General features: G+C 43.4%; 1 protein-coding gene across 8 annotated transcripts in view; it reads right to left on the reverse strand.

Annotated features, from left to right (window-relative positions):
* Positions 1–19773, reverse strand: part of LPP (LIM domain containing preferred translocation partner in lipoma) — a 694560-nt gene that overhangs the window by 568861 nt on the left and 105926 nt on the right. The window contains exon 1 of one of the 8 annotated variants that reach the window (XM_082393262.1): positions 11585–11818. The exons of the other annotated variants lie outside the window; for them this stretch is intronic. The gene's annotated coding sequence lies outside the window, so the exon portion shown is untranslated. Of the gene's footprint in view, positions 1–11584; positions 11819–19773 lie in introns of those variants that run through there. 8 annotated transcript variants of the gene reach the window in all.

Raw genomic sequence — 19773 nt, forward strand, 5'->3', positions numbered from 1 at the left:
AGAAAATCAATTTCAGGTTGCCAGGACAACTAGACTTTTCCTGCAAGAATAAATTTGATACAGCCCTAAAATCTGACAACTAAATGTTTCCTCACATTACATCATATCCCCAAAACGTTTGTTGAACCAGTTAGATAATCAAGCCTACTAATCACTTTCTACAACATCCATAAGACACAGGATTGATGCTCTTGGCTCCAGTCTGGCTTTCCTCTAGCAGCTCCACTCAGTACCTTAGTTTTACAGTGAATGAGGACTATGTGCATCTTCAAATAAATCTGAAGGCTTATCATTGTCAGGTTGTCCTTGGATCCTGGAAAAGGGAAGGTGAACACCTTTTGAATATACATCCCCTAATGGCTGAGATCTATACCCACGTTCCCTGTCGTATCATTCACCAACTACCTCTTCCAAAGAAGGGGTCCAAAGTCATAGAATTATATTTAACACAATGTTGGATCTAAAGGGACTTGGGAGATGACCCTTGTTTTACCAGAGAGTGAATCCAAGATACAGATAGGCAAAGCGATGGCTCAAGGTCAATACAGATGGTCAACAGCCAAGTCAGGACTGGAATCCAGGTCCTTTGATAATGGCTTCTAGGCAATTTCCTTAAATAGCTACCATCATTCCACCTCTGCCTTAGAGACCCTGGGAGCTAAAGTAAAGTCCACTTGGTCTCCTATTAATCCTCATGAGGCAATGACCCCAAATGGCCTCATCCCAGGAGTTCAAAGTCCTGACCCCAGATCCAATAATATCTGATGAGATGAGCCTTCTCTATGCGTTTTATGTTCTCAGAAGGTTGAATATCAACTTACCTCCAGGGGCTATTAAAAACAAGAACAGCTAATAAATCACTGGAAAGCACTTTGCAAATGTAAAGTAATACAAAAATGCTAAGCACCAATAATATAAGTGCCCCAGGCTGAGGCAGGTCCCTGGAGAGCAAATGATTTCAAGGGGCTGGGCTGTGCTCACCATCATCCACCAGAAGATGTGAAGGCCACGCCTCTCTCCAAACTTCACTCTCTTTTCTTAGACTGCTCCCAAAATCTCAACTATACCTCTAGATATTATTATAACATATTGTATTATGATGGATATGCAGGAGGGTACTTGCTATCAGTTCACACGGTCATAGAGTCTTTGCTAAGTGTGGAGAAACACTGAAAGGAGATCAGAATCCAATAGACAGGAAAGTAAATGTCAAGCTGGCCCTCATTGGTGATAAACCAAGTAAACCATGAAAAACAATGAACCCATTAGAAGGTACCTGTCAGCAAATTCAGCCTTGAGAGCCAATGTAGAATCTGATGAGAGGTCAGAAGAATAGAGCGCTCTGGCTACAGGTGCCAGTGGGAGAAAGAAGAGAGGACAGAGCCTTCCTTCCATCCAATACCTGGTCCTTGACTCTCATAAGCAAGGAGAGCAGAAAAGGGCGGGAGAGGAAACCAGGGGCGAGTAGAGTAATTCAGAAATCAAAAGCTGGTGCCTGAGGGATTTGACTTCTAACCCAAACCCTGTCATCACATTTTGTGTGATGTTGGGCAACTTACTTAAATCTCTCTAAGCCTCAATTTCCTCATCCATCCAACATAGATAATACTACTACCTACTACACTGGCTGGCTTTTAGGATTAAATGAAAGGAAATATGGAAAGCAATTTAGTCGGTGCCTGACATTTAGTACATGTGCAATAAACATGAGTTATCATGCTAACCAGAGAGACTGGGGGCTGGAATCCAGCACAGAAACAAAAGGCAAAAAGTAAAGCATGGGACTTCCCTGGTGGTTCAGTGGTTAAGAATCCACCTGCCAGTGAAGGGGATACAGGTTTGAGCCCTGGTCCGGGAAGATCCCACATGTCGTGGAGCAACTAAGCCCGTGCGCCACAACTGCTGAGCCTGCGCTCTAGAGCCCGCAAGCCACAACTACTGAAGCCTGCGCGCCTAGAGCCTGTGCTCTGCAACAAGAGAAGCCACCACAATGAGAAGCCCGCGCACCGCAACAAAGAGTAGCCCCCGCTCGCCACAACTAGAGAAAGCCTGCGCACAGCAACGAAGACCCAACGCAGCCATAAATAAATAAATAAATTTATTTTTTTTAAAAAAAGTAAAGCATGATGTTAGAGGTCAAGATCATGGGAACAGAGAAGAAAAGCTCTATCCTACCAGTTCTACTTTGTATCTACTAGGGAGTTATCATGGTCGCATTCCCAAATATCAGATTTAGGGGTAGATGACAATAACCCAGAAATGGTCAGGCATCTGCAAACCTCAGACTTGAGTGGAAATCCAGAAGCACTTGAAAATTTAACCACTTGATCAGTGTAGAGGTCAGCTCTCTGCATTTGAGCCACTAAAATCTAGGATTGAGTAATAAATGTGGCTCCAAGAGTCTCATCCTAAAACAAGAAACAAATTTTAGTTTTTGTAAAATGCTCCCCCTCCCACCCCCAGTTCATTTAACAGACTTTAACACACATGGACACAGTCCATGCTTCCTAGGGAGGTAAGAAATGGGCACAAGAACCATGAAATTAAAGAGTAAGTCCCATTAAGTCAAGCCCAGATAAAGAGACATGAGACTTCAGAGAAGCAAAGGAACTAAATTTACTGAGCTTCTATTCTGGCAAAGATGCATGATAAGAATTGAGAGGAGAGAATCAAGGAAGACTGCCTGAGAGAAGCCCCTATGAGCTGATAATCTGCTGGAGCACCTAGGATTTGGGGCCACATCCATCTCTTCAACAGGATCCTGACAATGCAGTGCTGCTGGATGGGCAACCAAAAGCTCCAGAGCCACCAGCCACCCTTCCCTCCAGGTTCCAATTGGCAGCATGGGCATCTACCCACCACTCCATGCCTGGAGGTGAAGCAGGAGCACGGGGAAGCCAGGGTGTGAGCACAAAGTTGGGAGCAAGCCAGCATCAGGGCTCATCTGCTGCACCCCCATGTACAAAGCACAAGCAGACATAAAGAGGAGACAAAGAAAGGAATGAAGAAAATACAGGCTTCTTGGTCAGACAGGGTGAGAGAATAAAGGGTGTTGAGTCAGGTTATGAAGAGAAAAAAAAAAAATGAGAGACAAGAGAAAGAGTAGGAGGAAAGGGCAGAAGGAAAGAGCTGGTGTGTTGTTTGTGGTGTTTATTTGTTTAAGCCCAGTCATTTTTTTAAAAATCATACTTGTGTTAAATCCTTCAAATGTTAGCTTGAGAGGACTTTGTTTTATGCGCTGACCAGCACTGAGAAGAGTTCCTGGAATATAGTAGGTGCTGAATAAATATTTACTAATTGAATGAATAATGCTCAGCTACAGTGGGTCACTGTTGCTGAGAAGAAAGAGGCTTTGCAAGTCACCAAGAAAAACAGCAAGATTCTGTTTATACTTCAGTTCACTCACTTTCATAAGGTGGGATAACACAGGTGAAAACGTAGTTCATGGTTCCTCGTGGGCAGTCACCGTATATTCACCAAATTTGAATCAGACTGACCCACGCTTCAGGACAAAGGAAAGGCAGGCCGTTCCCTGGATGAAATCCCTCTTATACTGATGGTTCAAAGGCAGGACGGGCCCTGACCATTCCACTGTCTCCTTTGGAGAAAGGTGCCATTTTCCATCACTTGAGAATACTCATGGTCTGGAAGTAAAATAGAGGTGACTACAGACTCCGTAAAAGACATAACAGTTGAGGAAGAGGACAGGATCCAGAAAGGACTGGATTTAAGCACGGAATTAAAGCCTTGCCTATCAATTAAAGACTTGCCTATCAATTTTCATGATGTTCCTTCGATCCCTCTCCTAACGATAATTGGAAGGCTTAATTCCTAGCCAGTTTAGAAAGTAACTTTGCCCACAATGAGAAATATACTGTGACTTGAAGATGGAAACACTAATTGCAAAATGATGAAAGGGGTCAACACCAACCATTTCACTCTACCACCATAAGATCTATCAGAAGTTTCTATAGCCCGTTATTATTTATTACACATGAAGCATTTTCTATCTGCAAAGTGCTTTGGGATCGTGTTTTATGAGTTACTCAGCATTCTTAAATCTAAACACAGCTAAAGCCCTAGCGGAGGGGGGTTAACCCCGTGATTTACTTATTCATCACACTCAATGGGTCCATACAATTTCTCCCAATGACTGAACAAGTTGAGGAAGGGGCAAAGAAAGCACGAAAACTGAGAAATCCAATCAATCCAATTCTTTTGTCAAGGCCCCCTGGCACTGGCAGTAAGAGGTACAGAAATATATCTGACACAGCTCCTGACCTCAAGGAATTTATAGTCTAGGGCTATCTGAGGGAATCTTTATGCTCCCTTCCAACTTGAAGAGTTTGCATTTCTAAGAAAGTATAAATAGTTTTCAAATACCATGTGCAGAAACATGTTCCTACATGATCCAAAATTTGAGCAATTATACAGATATAATTCTGGTCCCAAAAATGGAGTGGAAAGAATACAATATGGGCTTATTTCCCCAATTTTCACCTTCCAGAATCAAGATAAGCAGCCCCAAATCATGTAAGAGGAAATTTTAGGAGAAATGAGAGTTAAATAATTTCTCTCAAGAGCAGTCAGCCAACCCAAGGAACTTACTCTAAGAAGAAAACATAAATTTAAGAGAAGGATTCCATTTTCATAAAGCCACTTAACAGATGAATAAATTAACACTGATGGAAGTTACAAACAGTTTGGGTATTTCTCTAAACATTAAAGATCAAAGTGTTTGGAGCAACTACCCCCTACAATAAGAGATCGCATGAAGTAGTCAAGTTCAGTTGGACATATCACCTAATGAGAATAACAGAGGAGGGAATGATGGATGAGAGGAAAGATGGGGTATTCTACACACATTTTAAAGTCCTTCCCAACCCTTCGTTTATGATTCACTTCTACGGATTAGAATCTAGCACTAAACCTGGCACATATTTAATGTTTGATAATTTTTAGTTCTTTGCTGTCTTAAGTAAATGAAAGTACACATGCAAGAATGAACAGTCCCAAACTAGAAATCCTCAGTTCTGTTCCCTGTCATAGTACCCTAGTTGAGAATTTAGCTGTGAAAGTGAACTGACTGTCACACCACCCTACTCATCACCAAGACTGATTCACCAAATATTATGGCTCGCACAATTCACAACTAATTAAATACCATCTTCTACCATCCTCTGATGGGGGAGGTGGGTGTGTACGTGTGTGTGTATATGTGTTTATCCTGACTTATTGGATAGGCTGAAGCTTCAAAAAGAAACACAGTGCAGGCATAAAAGCACTAGACAAATCTCTGCCATGCCATCTCTTTACCCTGCGACACTGGGCAGCCTCTTCAACTTTATTTGAGCATCAGTTTGCTCTTAAGTAAAGTGAGGGTATATTCTTTAGCCTGCCACCTCACCTATGAGGATCTGATGAGTTAATGGGTATGGAAAAGGGTTAGTCCACTGGAAAGCCCTGTAGAAACCTACATCACATATCATACTCCCCGAAGGATCAGTCACAGCCAATAAATTATTACCGTTTATATGATTGGTCTTCCCTGTGGTTTTCTCATAATAGCACCAAGCATTTGTAACCATTACAATGTATGCTTTCTACCAAAGCAGAAGATACACTGCGCTCAGTTTCCTTAAATATCCCCTAACTCACTGGTAGAGTCTATCACAGAGGCTCCGGATCCTGACTCATTCTTCTCAATTCCACTCCAGCCCCAGTTACGCTGCCTGGTCATCATGTGCAGTCTCCTCTTTTTATACACACACCTACCTCCGTGGCACCAGAGGGCTCGAAGTCAAGATGAAGGCCACCCATGCAAGGAAAGGCTGCTGAAGCCCCCATTCCCCAACCCAGAACCATCAGTTGGAACTAGACTGTGAAGGGAGTTGAATGTCTTGCTAAAAAATTTGGTCAAAATAGTATAATGAGTGGGAACCCACAGAGGAGCCATCCTGCCTTTGTTCTATTGGACGTTAAGGAGGCCTGGTCAGAACTCTGTGCAAGTTGATGAGCTCAGTATGACTGGGGATATGAAGTAGGAGCAATATGAGAGATGAAGCAACGATCTGGAAATATGTTCAATTAAATACCTTCCAAGGCCCACAAGCATTTCACTTTCCAGATGGAGAAATGAAGGCCTAGAGACCTGAAGCATCTTGGACCAAGTCACAAAGAAAGCTCACGGCACAGGTGCCAACAGAACACAGACCTCTTAGCTCCCACTCTCTCTGGAGCAATCGCTCTCTGCTTTCTCAGTACTTGCCTGTCTCCTCCTCCACCACCTAGGACTTGGCGGCTCTGCAGGAGCATTTATTGGTCCCATCGGAGGGGCCGTCACAGCAAGGCAGAGCGGCGCCGGAGCTGAGCCTCAGCAGGGAGAAAGGGGCTCCCCTGGATACCTGCTGAACCACCGTGGGCTCCTCCAAACAGCACCTTTCCACGACCGCTCAGCGTGCTGGTGGGCATGGGCTGCCATCAAGACAGGAAAGCCCGAGGGCTGGAACGCTTTGTCAGGGAACAGAGAAGGCTCCCTTTATCTCAACTGAGCAATGAGAGAAAGAAAGAAATCACGTCTGGTCTCATAAAGTAGAAATGACTGCGGTCCTCTCGAGGGCCAAAATTTTGTATTTTTATTTCTTCTTAACCTTCTTAACATCTGTGACAGGCCAGTGACTCATACAATTACTAACTGGAAAGCCAACACCTCCATTTCACATCCCTAGTTCCATTTCCCGAGGTGTGAGGAAGTTTCTGGAGCTGCCTCCTACCAATGCCGTTTCTCCCACAGAGGAGATAGAATTTATAAAAGACGCAGACAACTGATAAGGCCATTACAAGGCTGCATTTGCTAAGTGCACACCTGTTCCTACAACTCTGTGTTGGGCATACCTGAATTTCTTCTCCAACAACAAGAGGGACCAGCAGAGGGGAAAGACCATGAGGGTGCAGTAAATGCAACCATCTCCACCCTCAGCAAGAAGCTATCTGCCAAGTGAAAGGCTAACAACGTGTCCAAGTTATATTTAAGGAAATCACAAAGAAAAATTCAAGACCAGGGTTTTTATTTTGTCTTTTTAAGTTCAAACCACAGAAAGTATTTGGAAGAATTAGAAACTACTTTCTGTGGGGAATTCCACAGGAACTGGAAAATCTCAGGCAAAATTAGAACCAAAGACAACAGAAATAGTAGAGATCTCAGAGATCATCATATTCAGCCCTGTCACTCTGACATTGAGAAAAAACAAGCCAGAGAGAGTTTCACAGCTGGATGGTGGTGGTGTTGGGCTGAATACCCACATCTGCTGACTCCAAGAATAATTTTTGAGTCCTCATTCCTTGCTAGCATTGACTTCAACACTGACTCCAAATTAAACCTACATGTGACCAAAAAGAAAAGGGAAAATAAACTGTTCCCTGTGGCAGATGCTTGGAACATTGGCTTCTTTCTGAAAACGTCACAGTTTCATGTTCTGCAGAAGATGGAAACCAACGAGGGTCCTGTTTTGTCAGTTGCGAACGCACACTTCTCAGGAATGCATTTTATGTCTGGTATTCTCCCTCCGCTCCCTCACCCTGTTTCTCTTTTGGCCATATATGGAACTGAGCTCCAATGCCTGGGTCACAGAACTCAGGCCTCGGGTATGAAAGCAATCTGCTTTCTGAGCTGTTTGTCTTTACTGGAAATTCGATGAATCCATCTAGGAAACATTTACTGAAATGCAAAAGCCAGGGAGAATTGATTCACACCCTGAACTTGGCACAGACAAAAAGATTTTTCTTTTGCTCACCCAAAGGTATGCTAACCAGATTCTGTGGAGAAAGTGACAAATTTAACAAATGTAAGAGGGTCTCTTGCTCAAGAACTCTGTGTGTGTGTGTGTGTGTGTGTGTGTGTGTGTCTGTGCATCTGTGTGCCTGTGCATGCGCATGCTGACGTGTGTCTTGGGGGAGGGGAGGATAGTTGTCCTAACACAAGAATTAGAAAGACAAAATTGACACTGAAAAAAGCAAGACACCACCAGCAAACCAATCAGAATATGTATTAGGCATTCATCTTTCCTGATACGACTTAGTTACCTCTTCATGCGGTGTCTGACTTTCAAACTTTGGCAAATGGCATTTCAGAAGCAGAAAATCTCTTTGAAAACTGGCATTACCTGCAATTATCATTTCAATTTAAAACAAGCATTTACTGAGCATCTATAATTCCCAACAATATTTTTGAAAGGACTTATACGAAGAGAATTCAATAAGCACATTCCCCGGACATGTAAACTTAGGACAGAAAGATCAGGAAAGAAAAGCTATTTTGAGTGAGGGGGAAACCAAGGGCCCAGGAAGATAAATGACTTGCCCAATGGTGCACAGATCAGTAATTTCCCGTGGTGAGCACATAAAATCTAAAAGGAAAGGAGAAGAGACTGCATAAAGATGTTACAAGCTCCAAGAGCAGAGAGAAAATGGCCACCTGTTAACCCTCAACAGTATGCAGCACTCACTGTAGCGTGTGGTCACCCACAAACTAGCCTTGTCGTTTTCAAGACAGCACTTTTGGTCTCCCTAGTGAGGACCAAGGATGGGCAGAGATCACATCCTCTATGTGAAAGGCCTCTGGAGGCAAGCAGTCCTGGTTAGAATACGAGGTCCATTGACTCTGTGAAGAGGAACCTTCAGCAAGTTACCTGTCCTCTCAATATCTCCAGCGATTCGTCTTCAAACTGGACATGATCATTTCTACCTTATACGGTAGCTGAAGAGATTAAATGAGCTTTTTACAAAGTGTCTCCCTAGCAGTGTTTGACACATAAATACGCACTTAATAAACAGTAGCTGTTAGTAGCATGTTCAGTCATAATTCCTGCTACAAGGAGAAGGAATACTTTGGTACAATGGTATGAGTCACGGAGCCTAAGGTTCACATCCCCGTAATTCTTCCCAACCTGACTGTGCACCGTGAGCCTAACTCTGATTCCACATGTATTACCTCGTTGAGTCTCCTTTGCATCCGCATTATTGTGAGGCTCAAGTGAGATCTCAGCTAGAAAAAAAGCTCTTTAGAAATTGTCTTGCAATGTGAAAATGTAAAGTATGATCATAAAGGTCAGAACCTTCTTTGGGGAATAGTAGAGTGTCATACGATTGTAGGTACTGCATAAGTATCAATAGAGAAATGAGAGATGGCCCGTGCTTTACTTTTCTGCCAAAAAGGAAATTCAGCATTTAAAAAAAAAAAAAAAAAAAAGGTTTCCTTAAAAATGGCTTGAATGCCATGTTACTCCTCTCATAATGTTCCTGAGACAGAGGCTGTGAGCCCAACAACGGTGGCGAGAATTGACTGAGATGACTGCTCAGTGCGGTGCAATGACTATTTATGAGGTGCTGGCCAGGGCAGGCACAGGTCCAGGCCCAGGTGAGGAGGCCTGGGGGCTGAGCAGCCCCCTGAGAACAATCACCGGAAGTGAGCAAGCCAAAAGGCCTTCAAAACGTGGAATTTCACAGCCAGTGTAAGATCAAGTCTCCCTCTGGGCCCATCTTCCTCATCTGTACAGGTGCCACGTTCTCAACCTTGAGAGATGTCCAGAAAGGCAGAAAGCTTGAAGAAGCCAGAACCATGGTCACCAGGGCTGCCAGAAGTCTTGAAGCACCTCCACTACAATGGCTTTCAAAGCGCGTTCCGCAGAGGCACAGAGCTCTGGACGATAACCTGGCCCTGGATAGAAGCCTGTTTAACCATTTAAGAACAGCATCACCATATAACTCTACTTTGGTTATTCTATATTCAGGTATCTTCTGCTTCTCGAAAGTTTTCTTTATAGCACTTTGCTTTTATGAAAGACCTACATTACATTTGTTTTCACTAACCAAAAGAAAGCCAAAGAGGATTTTCGCTTTACTCCACTTAGGCTCATAAAACATTTTATACGAACACTCTACTTCTGGATAGCAGGGGAAACCTGCACTGGGATTTCCCATGATATTTCATGAGGGGTTTAAAAAAGGATTCCATGAAGGGAAAGGTTCTGAAAACACCAAGGCCTAATGAGTCTACTGTCCAAGGTCATACGGCCAGTTAATGTCTGGACCACACAGACGTTTCTTGGATGAAGGCCTGGGAATGAGGGGCTAATGAGAAACAATCAGAAGGGGTTAAAAGCGCTCCAGAGAGCATGCACTGCAATCCGAGAGGTCAACTTGCCCCACCCCTCCCAAAAGGCTGGAAATCTCTAGAAAGATTTGAGAAGCAAGAAGTGGAGGATCATGGGAGCCAGAAGGACAGGTATCCCAGGTCTGGGAGTTCCTTAACTTCTGTCCTCCACGCTCATCTCTGGGTCGTCACACCCAGGTGAGCCACCCTGGAAGAAAGCTCTTCCTGCATGGTGGCTGGGCCCTGAAGGAGAAGGGCGAAGCTGGGAAAGGAGAGCACACACTTTTCTCTGGCTCTTCAGACGGCACTCTGGCAGCTCGGGTTAAAGTCCCTCTTGGGCGCCAGTAGACTTGAGCTTTGCATTCCTCCACCTTTCCACGGGCCAGATAGGAATAAGAGGATCCACGTCAACCCTAGAGGAGTCTGGCGAAATCGCAGGCAGGACTCTCCAATCTGCTTAGTAACGGCAACAGAAAGTGCTAAATTAGTGAGTCAAGAAATATTTCTGGAAGAGCTATTCAACTGGAATGCTTGGAGATCCACCCGCATTGCAATAACTCGATCCGTCCTCATCTTTTAGAACACCCGTGAGCCCGGGTTTAAAAAAGGACTTCACAGCTCCAGGGGCGGCCAAATAAATAAATAAACACATAGAAAGCTCTCAGTGGCTGATTGAAGTTATTAGGGAGAAAGTTATGCTCTCAATAAGGATGCGATTTCCCTCTCTCTCTCTCTCTCTCTCTCTCTCATTTCACATCTTTTCCCCAACCACTTTTGGTAGTGAGCAATTTGTCATGCTTCCAAGGGAAGCGACGCAGTCTCCTGCACGGCTGATCCATCTAAAAAACATATCATCTGTCTCTGCGGCAGAAAGCCCAGTTGGAAGAAGCAAGTTCTGTGCGTTCAACTAGAAAACACTTCTTGTTCTCACTGTCAAAATAATTCTGTATTAAACTTCTGGGATATGTGACTAATGTGCTTGGAACCTTTTGGAGCGACTGGTTTATTTATTTTAGGGAGGGGAGAGCTGCTGCTCCTGCTGGGGGTGAGGAGAGAAGAAGAGGAGGAAAAAGGACGGGAAACCGTGAAGAACAGGCCCAGGGTCTGCTCGGACCTCACATCGGCTCCCGGGAGCCGGCCCTGCCACACTTCATTATCAGAAGCCACACAAGGCCCCAGGCCAGGCCGGAAGAGGAAAGAAAAAAGACATAGAAAGACAGGCAGTGCACACTTCCCAGAGTCAAGGTTGCCTCACAGTTCCTAAAAAGACTCGGAAAATTAAAAAGTAAAAGCAAAGTAAAACACACACACGCACCGGAGTAATCCTATCACAGCTCTTTCTAAAACTCATAATCCCTCCCTTCTGCTTACAGGGAAAAAAAAAACCCAAACATACAGGGGGGTGGAGGATTTACCCCTTCTATGGTTCCTCACCTCCGCAGCCTGCCACTCCCCATTCTTCTCTGTCTTCCCATGCCTTTGCTGTTCCCTTTGTCTTGAAGACGCATGTCTCTCTTCCTTGTGTATTCAAGTCCTAGCCATCTTTCAAGACCTTTCAACACCACACCCCCCAGTGAAGCTCTCCCCAGCAGCAGCACACAGCACGTCCAGGAGGTGATCATCAGTTGTGGACAAACCAATCTACCTACTCCCTGGCCCCCCCTTCCATCCCCAGAAACCAGAATCCCCACAGCAACCACAGTGCGCATGTGCGCGCGCGTGCGCGCGCGCGCGCACACACACACACACACACACACACACACACACACACACACACACACAGCCAAGCCCTTGCAGTCAGAAGTCCAATTTTCCTATCTCAGCATCCCCCACCAATAGCTTGAGGCCTGCATATGCCAAGCACTCAGTCAAGGCAAGCCCATCACTGAAACTTGGTGCCTTCCACACCAAAGCATCTTTAGCAGTAAACTCGAGAGACCCAAAAGAAAAAAAAAAGTCAGCTGAAAAATCTTCAGAAAAAGGTCAGGAATTTGCTCATGTTAAACCTCTAGAATCAGCACTTGAAAACTGCCCTGCTCACTTCTCAAATCCCGTTGTGTGGTCAGTCTCCTCTCTGGCTTTGAGTCAGAAAGTGGGTGGAAGTCTGGGAAAAGAAATGAGGAGGGGTGGCAGGAGGGGAAGCTCCCAGTGGGAAACAGATCAGGAAAACAAATCTAAAACACATCATTTTTATAACTGCAGACTGAAATTATCTGCTTGCCTTGTGTTTCGTTTTAATTTTCCTCCAGCTTCTCATTTGTAATACTTACACGATTTAAAAAAAAAAAAAGGAAGAAGGAAAGAAGATGTTTGGAAGTGAAGAATAGGGGTGGGGGAGTGACCAGGACAACAAGGAAAGAAAGAGCGAGTTAGTCTGCTTAGGCAGGCCCTCCCTCTGAACTTTCTCTCCAGGGAGCTATTTGGCAAGAGAACTTCAGAAAACAGTTTTCACTTTCCTTCTCCAAACTCCACCTCCCTCCCCCACCTCATTTTAAAAATCAGCTCCAACCTCCTAAAGAGGGAAAGGAAAAGTGAGACTCAATTCGCTTCACATTTTATACCACTTAAGGAAAACCATTTCTTGGAGCGATTGCTTTACAGTTCAGAGAATAACCTTCTCTCTCATCCCGTTTCTCTCTACTTCTGCAGTTTTCCTTTCATTCCTGTCTTTTTGCCCTTCTTCAACTTGGAAGGGGTTCTCTGCCCTCAGAACTAGCCTCATCCTCCTTCCCATTCAAAATATCTCTTCCCTCTCCCTCTCCCTCTCCCTCTCTCTCTCTCATTTTACAGATAGAACAACACACACAGTGTTGTTCCTATTTTTTTCTATCTGTAAAATGAGAAGTTGGTTCTATTTTCAACACACACAGAACAACACACAGTGTTGTTCCTATTTTCTTGCCTTTATTAGAAGGTAATAAATACCCACAAAGTGGGACTTTATTCATTCATTTATTCAATTTAAATATAGTTTAATAAGCACCTACTAATAAGCACTCTGCTCTCAAAGAGCTAATGTTCTAGTAGGGGAGATCAAACAAACCCATCCAAAACTGTAAAGCAACGTCGATGGTGATGTGTCAGAGGGATGGCAGAAGTGATGGACCTCCCCCAGCTCCAAGAACCGTGGAAGCCTTCCTAAATAATGCACCTGGCACACAACAGAATCTCTAAAAAAAAAAAATCTGTTAAGGGAGTAAAGAATATGTGAATTAGTGAAGAAAGAAATGGATAAAGATGCATTTGAGCCTGGCCTTAAAAGGATGATTAAGATTTGGACACACATGAAATGAGAGAGCCAACATGTTAAAGTTAAGGGTCACAGCTGCACAGAGGCAGGAGAATGAGGGGACCGTCTCAGGAATGACCAGCAAGTCTAGCGCAAAAGGGAAATGCTATCAGTGGAGGAGCTGGAAAGGTACCCATTTAGTAAACAAAGAAAGCACTTTCTATGTAATGCATTAGGACCTAGTCACTGGTAAACCTTTACAAATCCTAACTCATTTACTCCCCAGAACAATCTGATTGCCATTTTACACATGAGGAAACTGAAACACAGGTGCAGTATCCTGCCCAGGTAAGAGTGCTAATTGGTGGTGCCTGACTGCCAAGTCTGGCTCCTAATGGCTACGTTATTACATCTCCATATTATATCGGTGTCAAGGATAGATCACATAGGGCCTCAAATGCCAGGCAGGAGTCCATGCTTTGTTCTGTATGCAAAAGGGAACAACTGAAGGTTTGGGGAGTTAGAATAATAGGGTCACATTTAGAGAGAATGAATAATTTGCATGTGTGAATAAGACTTACTGGAGCTCATGAATGAATTACAGACTAAGATGAACCCACCTCAACTTCACCCCCTGCCCCACCCCCAGTCAGTCATGCTCATCCATCACTGTTTCATTAAGTACACAAGTTGAACAGGATACGCAGTCATTGTTTTCTGTGTACACTCAGACCCTGAAATTTGATTGAAAAAGCCTGTTCCCATCTGCTTTCTGGGCCCAGGATTCCGTGCAGCCTGCCGTAGAGGGAGAGCATGTCTGCAGTCAGCAGTGAATGGCCTCTTGGTCCAGCCAGAATGCTGCGAGAGGCAACATTGTACATGTATTGAATAGTCACAAAAATAGCTCTGCGAAAGGACGCGGGGGGGGGGGGGGGGGGGGGAAGACCTGCACTCTTTAGAACTGATGTGTTTTTCCTTTTCTCTTTCCACCACTGCTTCTATGACCTAGTAAGGAGGTATCACTGTCGAGTAGGAAGAGCACTGGACCGGAACTCAGGAGACCTGGGCTGAAGTGTCGATTGCCACTTTTTTTTATGCGATCTTGGACAAGTTCTAGGCCTCAGTTTTCCTATCTGTAAGAGAAGTCGGTTCTCAACAAGAGTGATCATTCCCCTTTGTGTGTGCGTGTGTGTGTATGAGGTTAGCCTGTGTCAAAAGAGATGAATGTGCATTTTGCTTGAAATACAGTACTTTTTTAATCTCAAATGCTTTAAAAATATGATACAAAGTAGAGCTGAGAACTAGATTGTGGAGAGTGAGTTCAGGTAAAAAACCTGGGGTCACATAGCCAAACAGAATTCCACAAATAAAATGTCAAGGGCTTCCCTGGTGGCGCAGTGGTTGAGAGTCTGCCTGCCAATGCAGGGGACACGGGTTCGAGCCCTGGTCTGGGAGGATCCCACATGCCGCGGAGCAACTGGGCCCGTGAGCCACAACTATGAGCCTGCGCGTCTGGAGCCTGTGCTCCGCAGCGGGAGGGGCCGCAATAGTGAGAGGCCCGCGCACCGCGATGAAGAGTGGCCCCCGCTTGCCACAACTGGAGAAAGCCCTTGCACAGAAACAAAGACCCAACACAGTCAAAAATAAATAAATAAATAAAATAAAATAAAATAAATAAAAGTTCTTAAAAAAAAAAAAAAAAAGTCAAAGCAGTGACCTGTCAAGGGTGGGATTACAAGTGGTTTTCTGGTTTTTTTTACACTTTCCTCCACATTCTAAATTTACAACATGAGCACATGTTACTTTTACCAAAAGAACCACTATGTTTAATATTAATTTGATTATTAATTAATTTTAATAATAACCAGAATCATACCTGCAGGGAATATCGGGAGAGTCCAGAAGCTCACTAACAATGCGAGTGCAGTCTTCATTTTGGTAAATGAAGAACAGAATAGAGACTATCATGACTGCCCCTGGGCCCCCTGCGCACCCACCCACCCACCGCAGCACATGCGGCTTCCGGATGTGCGCACTTCGGCCAGGCTGAGACCCGGAGGGCGGAAGCAGCGTCTCCGGCTCTGGTTAAACGCCTGCGCCGAGCCGGGTGCCAGCCCCATTCTAAATGCTTAGTCATGTGATATCACTCGTATGTGGAACCTAATTTTTTAAAATGATACAAATGAACTTATTTACAAAACAGAAACAGACTTACAGATATCGAAAACAAACTTACGGTTGCCAAAGGGGAAACGTAGGGGGGAGGGATAAATCAGGAGTTTGGGATTAACATACACACACTACTATATATAAGATAGATAACCAACAAGGACCTACTGTATGGAACAGAGAGCTCTACTCAATATTCTGTGATAACCTATATGAGAAAAGAATCTGAAAAAGAGTGAATATATGTATATGTATAACTGAATCACTTTGCTGTACACCTGAAACTAACACATTATAAATCAACTATACTTCAGTAAAATTTTTAAAAACTGAAAAATAAAAAATAAACGTTTAGTCAATATGTCCTCAAATAACAAACGACCTGGCTTAGAATTACTACAGGAGTAAAGCTGATAATATCCAATTATATCTAAAGAACTTTTTTAAATCATGAAGCCATAAAAAAGGGGGGAAGGGTCATTTTAAAAGACATGTAAACAACCGCCACCAGAAAAAATCCAGGCTCTTCTTTCACGGAGTTTAAACATGAGCCTCCCTCACCAGTGAGCCTGCAGGGGATATTCTGTAACTAGGTCACCGGATTTCACTCTATCACGGTAGACCTCTCCAAATGTTCACCAAAGCTACCAACATCTCATGAGGTTAATTTTGGACAACTGCTGAGTTGAACTAAAAGTAACACATTTACTCAAAAAACATTCAGGGAATGGCTTCAATATTCTCGGCACAGCAGAGGACACCAAAATTAAGAAGCTTCCCCACCCTCCAGAAGCTTACAGAAGGGGAAGAATTATACACACGCATAAATAAGAATAGCTCAAGGTACAATGTGATAAGTTCTAAAAGTGCTCCCACTCAAAGCAGTGTGGGGTTCTAGGAAAGAAAACGTTATTTCTAGCCTCTGGGATGAGGGTCTGAGGTAATGTTCCAGCAGGACGAGAAGGGAACAAAGGCAGGGATCGGGCAGACCCTGGTCCAGGGTACAGTTCAACTGGCTGGAGCCCAAAGACAGTAAAGAGTGACCTTAATTCCAGAGTGAAAGACTGGCATCAGATGATGGGGAGAATTCTGAATGCCAGCCTGGGAGGATGGGTGTACTTCCACCAGAGCAAGATGCAGTGCCTCTGCGTGCATAGTGATCTTGTCAGTTGAAGCCAGTCTTTTCTACATAGTAGTAAATTCAATCAGTAAACAAAAGGTAAAGAGGCTACATATAAACATATATCCAAGCTAGTGTAAATAAGCCACAATAGGCTCAGGAGTAAAATCGTTGGAAGTAATTGTAAATACCCCACAACTAGAAAACACACACCTTCAAACGCTGAAAATCTGGTGCCGGGGTGAGGAGAGAGAACGAATTAGGAGGGGAGGTGGCAAAAGTCATGGCTCTGTCTTTTGGTTGCTCCAAAGTGGCTCATTCCCGTCCTCTAAGGCCACTGATTTCAGTATCTGTGTCTGTTCCCGTAACACCTTCTCCAAAGTCTAAGCCACCTCAAAAAAGCATGAGTGCTTTGGATGAGTAAATTCAACCTCTCAATGGAATGATAACATCATAAGATTGAGGGTTCACTGAAGTCAGAAGAAAACATACCACGTCAACAAAAGAGTAAAGAGAGAGCTTTTCTGCCCCTAAAGCACTGATTTTGCCTGGACACTAGAATCCTCTGGAGTACTTATTTTTTTCAAATGCTGATACCCAGGGCCCCACCCCAGTCCATTTAAATCAGAATGTCTAGACGGGGGACACAGGCATGGTTATAATTAAAACCCCAGGTGATTTTAACACACAGCCAGGATTGAGAGTCACTGCTGGAAGTTTGGATAAAATGTTCAAAGGAAAGCAAGACAGCAAATAAATGAAAAGAACTGACTGGCAGCCCAACTCAAGCAGCACAGTAATCCCAATCAGGCACCAGCTCCTTGTCAAGGAATCCTCCCTCTGGCTGGGGAGTCCAGGGTGAGCTCTTGGCGGGGGGAGGGGGGTCAGCTTTCCCCGGGGTCTGTCAGCGGATGCCTTCTAGAGGGTCATCAGTATCCTGTAATTAATGAAGGTATGTCCCCCACATCAGAACACAAGTCAAGGACACCAGGGCAGCAGGAGCCAGCACTGGCTCATGTAAAGTTCTCCCTCCCACAAGGAGGAGTGTGCGGATCTCAGTTTCCAGACTTCAACGCCGGGGCAGTGTGGACGTGGGGCTAGAGGCTTTGCAATTAGGTAAATGCTGACTCTGCCACTTTCTTCGTGAACTTAAGCAAGTCCTTTCATCTCTCCAAGCCTATGTTTCCTTATTTGTAAACTGGGAATTAGAATATAAGCCTTGCATGTCGTTTTTCTTCTAAGGTTAAGAATGCTGTTTGTTTGCAGCAACATGGATGGACCTAGAGATTATCATATTAAGTGAAGTAAGCCAGACAGAGAAAGACAAATATCATATGATATCGTTTCTATGTGGAATCTTAAAAAAACTGATAAAAGTGAACTTATATCCAAAACAGAAATAGACCCAGAGACATAGAAAACAAATTTATGGTTACCAAAGGGGAAAGGGACAGGGAGATAAATTAGGAGTTTGAGATTAACATATATACACTACTATATATAAGTAACCCACGAGGATCTACTGTATACCACAGAGAACTATACTCAGTATTTTGTAATAACCTATAAGGGAAGAGAATCTGAAAAAGAATATATATACACACACACACACACACACACACACACACACACATATATATGTATAGCTGAATCACTTTGCTGTACACCTGAAACTAACACAACATTGTAAATCAACTATACTTCAATAAAAAATAAAATAAAATAAAAATACAGAAAAAAAAAGATGTCTGGTACATACCAGATGCTCACTAAATGACAATGAATATATTATTATCATTATTGAGCAAATAAACCGACCTGAAATTGCCCCCAAAATTGTATTCCATGACCACACCGTGAACTGAAGACAAAAATAAGAAATATATGTGGCAGACAACCAATTGCATCTCATACACCAGGAAGAAGTATTATTTGCACTTCCAGTGACAACTAAAAACCAGCCTGTTTAAACTTAGAATGTAATTTATTGCCCTCAGTCATACCTGTCAGCAAATACAAACTGGCCAGGACTCCATCAGTCATCAAGACTCACCTTTCCTCTATTCAGCCTTTATCACACAACAGAAAGACAAAGCTGAAAGGTCTCCGGAGAAGACATGACCATCAGGCTCACTGTGCAAGCGAGAGAGGAAACCAAGACTGACGGGGGACACACAGCGTGTAAGGAGCACGTCTGTCCTCAAGAAGGTGGTCAATTTTAATTAAACTTAGAAGCTACTGATGTTCAGAATAGAACTGTAAACACACCCTAATTAATGAGTTTACTAACACTTCTTCTCATAAGACAGGCAGTATGGAAATTAAATGCCTTACTCTATGTGTGCCAGGAACAGCTCCAAAGCCAGGACTAAAAGCCAGGTCTGGGGGATTCCAAGCACTGGAATGGAGATGGGGTCAAATGTTCAGGGTCCCCCACCACCTGATCCTTAAGGATCACCAGCAGAATTAGTAGACGGCGACCATGGAAACCATTTGTAAACAAATTAACAGTAGATAAAACGTGAGGAATTTTTTCCAGTCTGACCTGGAGACACCTACATGTTGTCTCTCAGTACAAAAGCATAAAAATCCACTGAAAGAAGATTAGTACCCATTACCCACTTGGGCCAAATGCCAAATAGCTGAGTGTTAAAAATCAATACTAAGCCAAAACTGAGACTGAAATCTATTACCATCATCATCTAGATTTCCTTGATACAAGAATAAATACAAAATTTCTCTGTGTTGAAGATAATTTATCAATTATTTGTTGTGCATGATTGTGGAGGTCTTCCTGATCATGAAATGTTGAGGGGACAAAGTTGGCAATCTTCCTGTAATTTATCTTTTAAAAAAATTAAACAATTCTTAAATAGGACTTTTCTAGAAAGATTCATGGCCTTACGTAAAATTAAATACTGAAACTTAAAAACAGTTCCTAATAGTCACTCTTTTTAATTATGAATGCATTCACCAACCAATCCTATAATGACTCGAATTATAATACAATTTAATCTCATAACAATGCCTCTATTACAATTTATATTTTTATAAACACTTATTAGCTAAGAAAGAATATGATGTTCTTCCCAAAGTTACCTCGCT

This window comes from Balaenoptera borealis, assembly GCF_965194805.1.
Source record: "Balaenoptera borealis genome assembly, chromosome: 5".
NCBI lineage: Eukaryota > Metazoa > Chordata > Mammalia > Artiodactyla > Balaenopteridae > Balaenoptera > Balaenoptera borealis.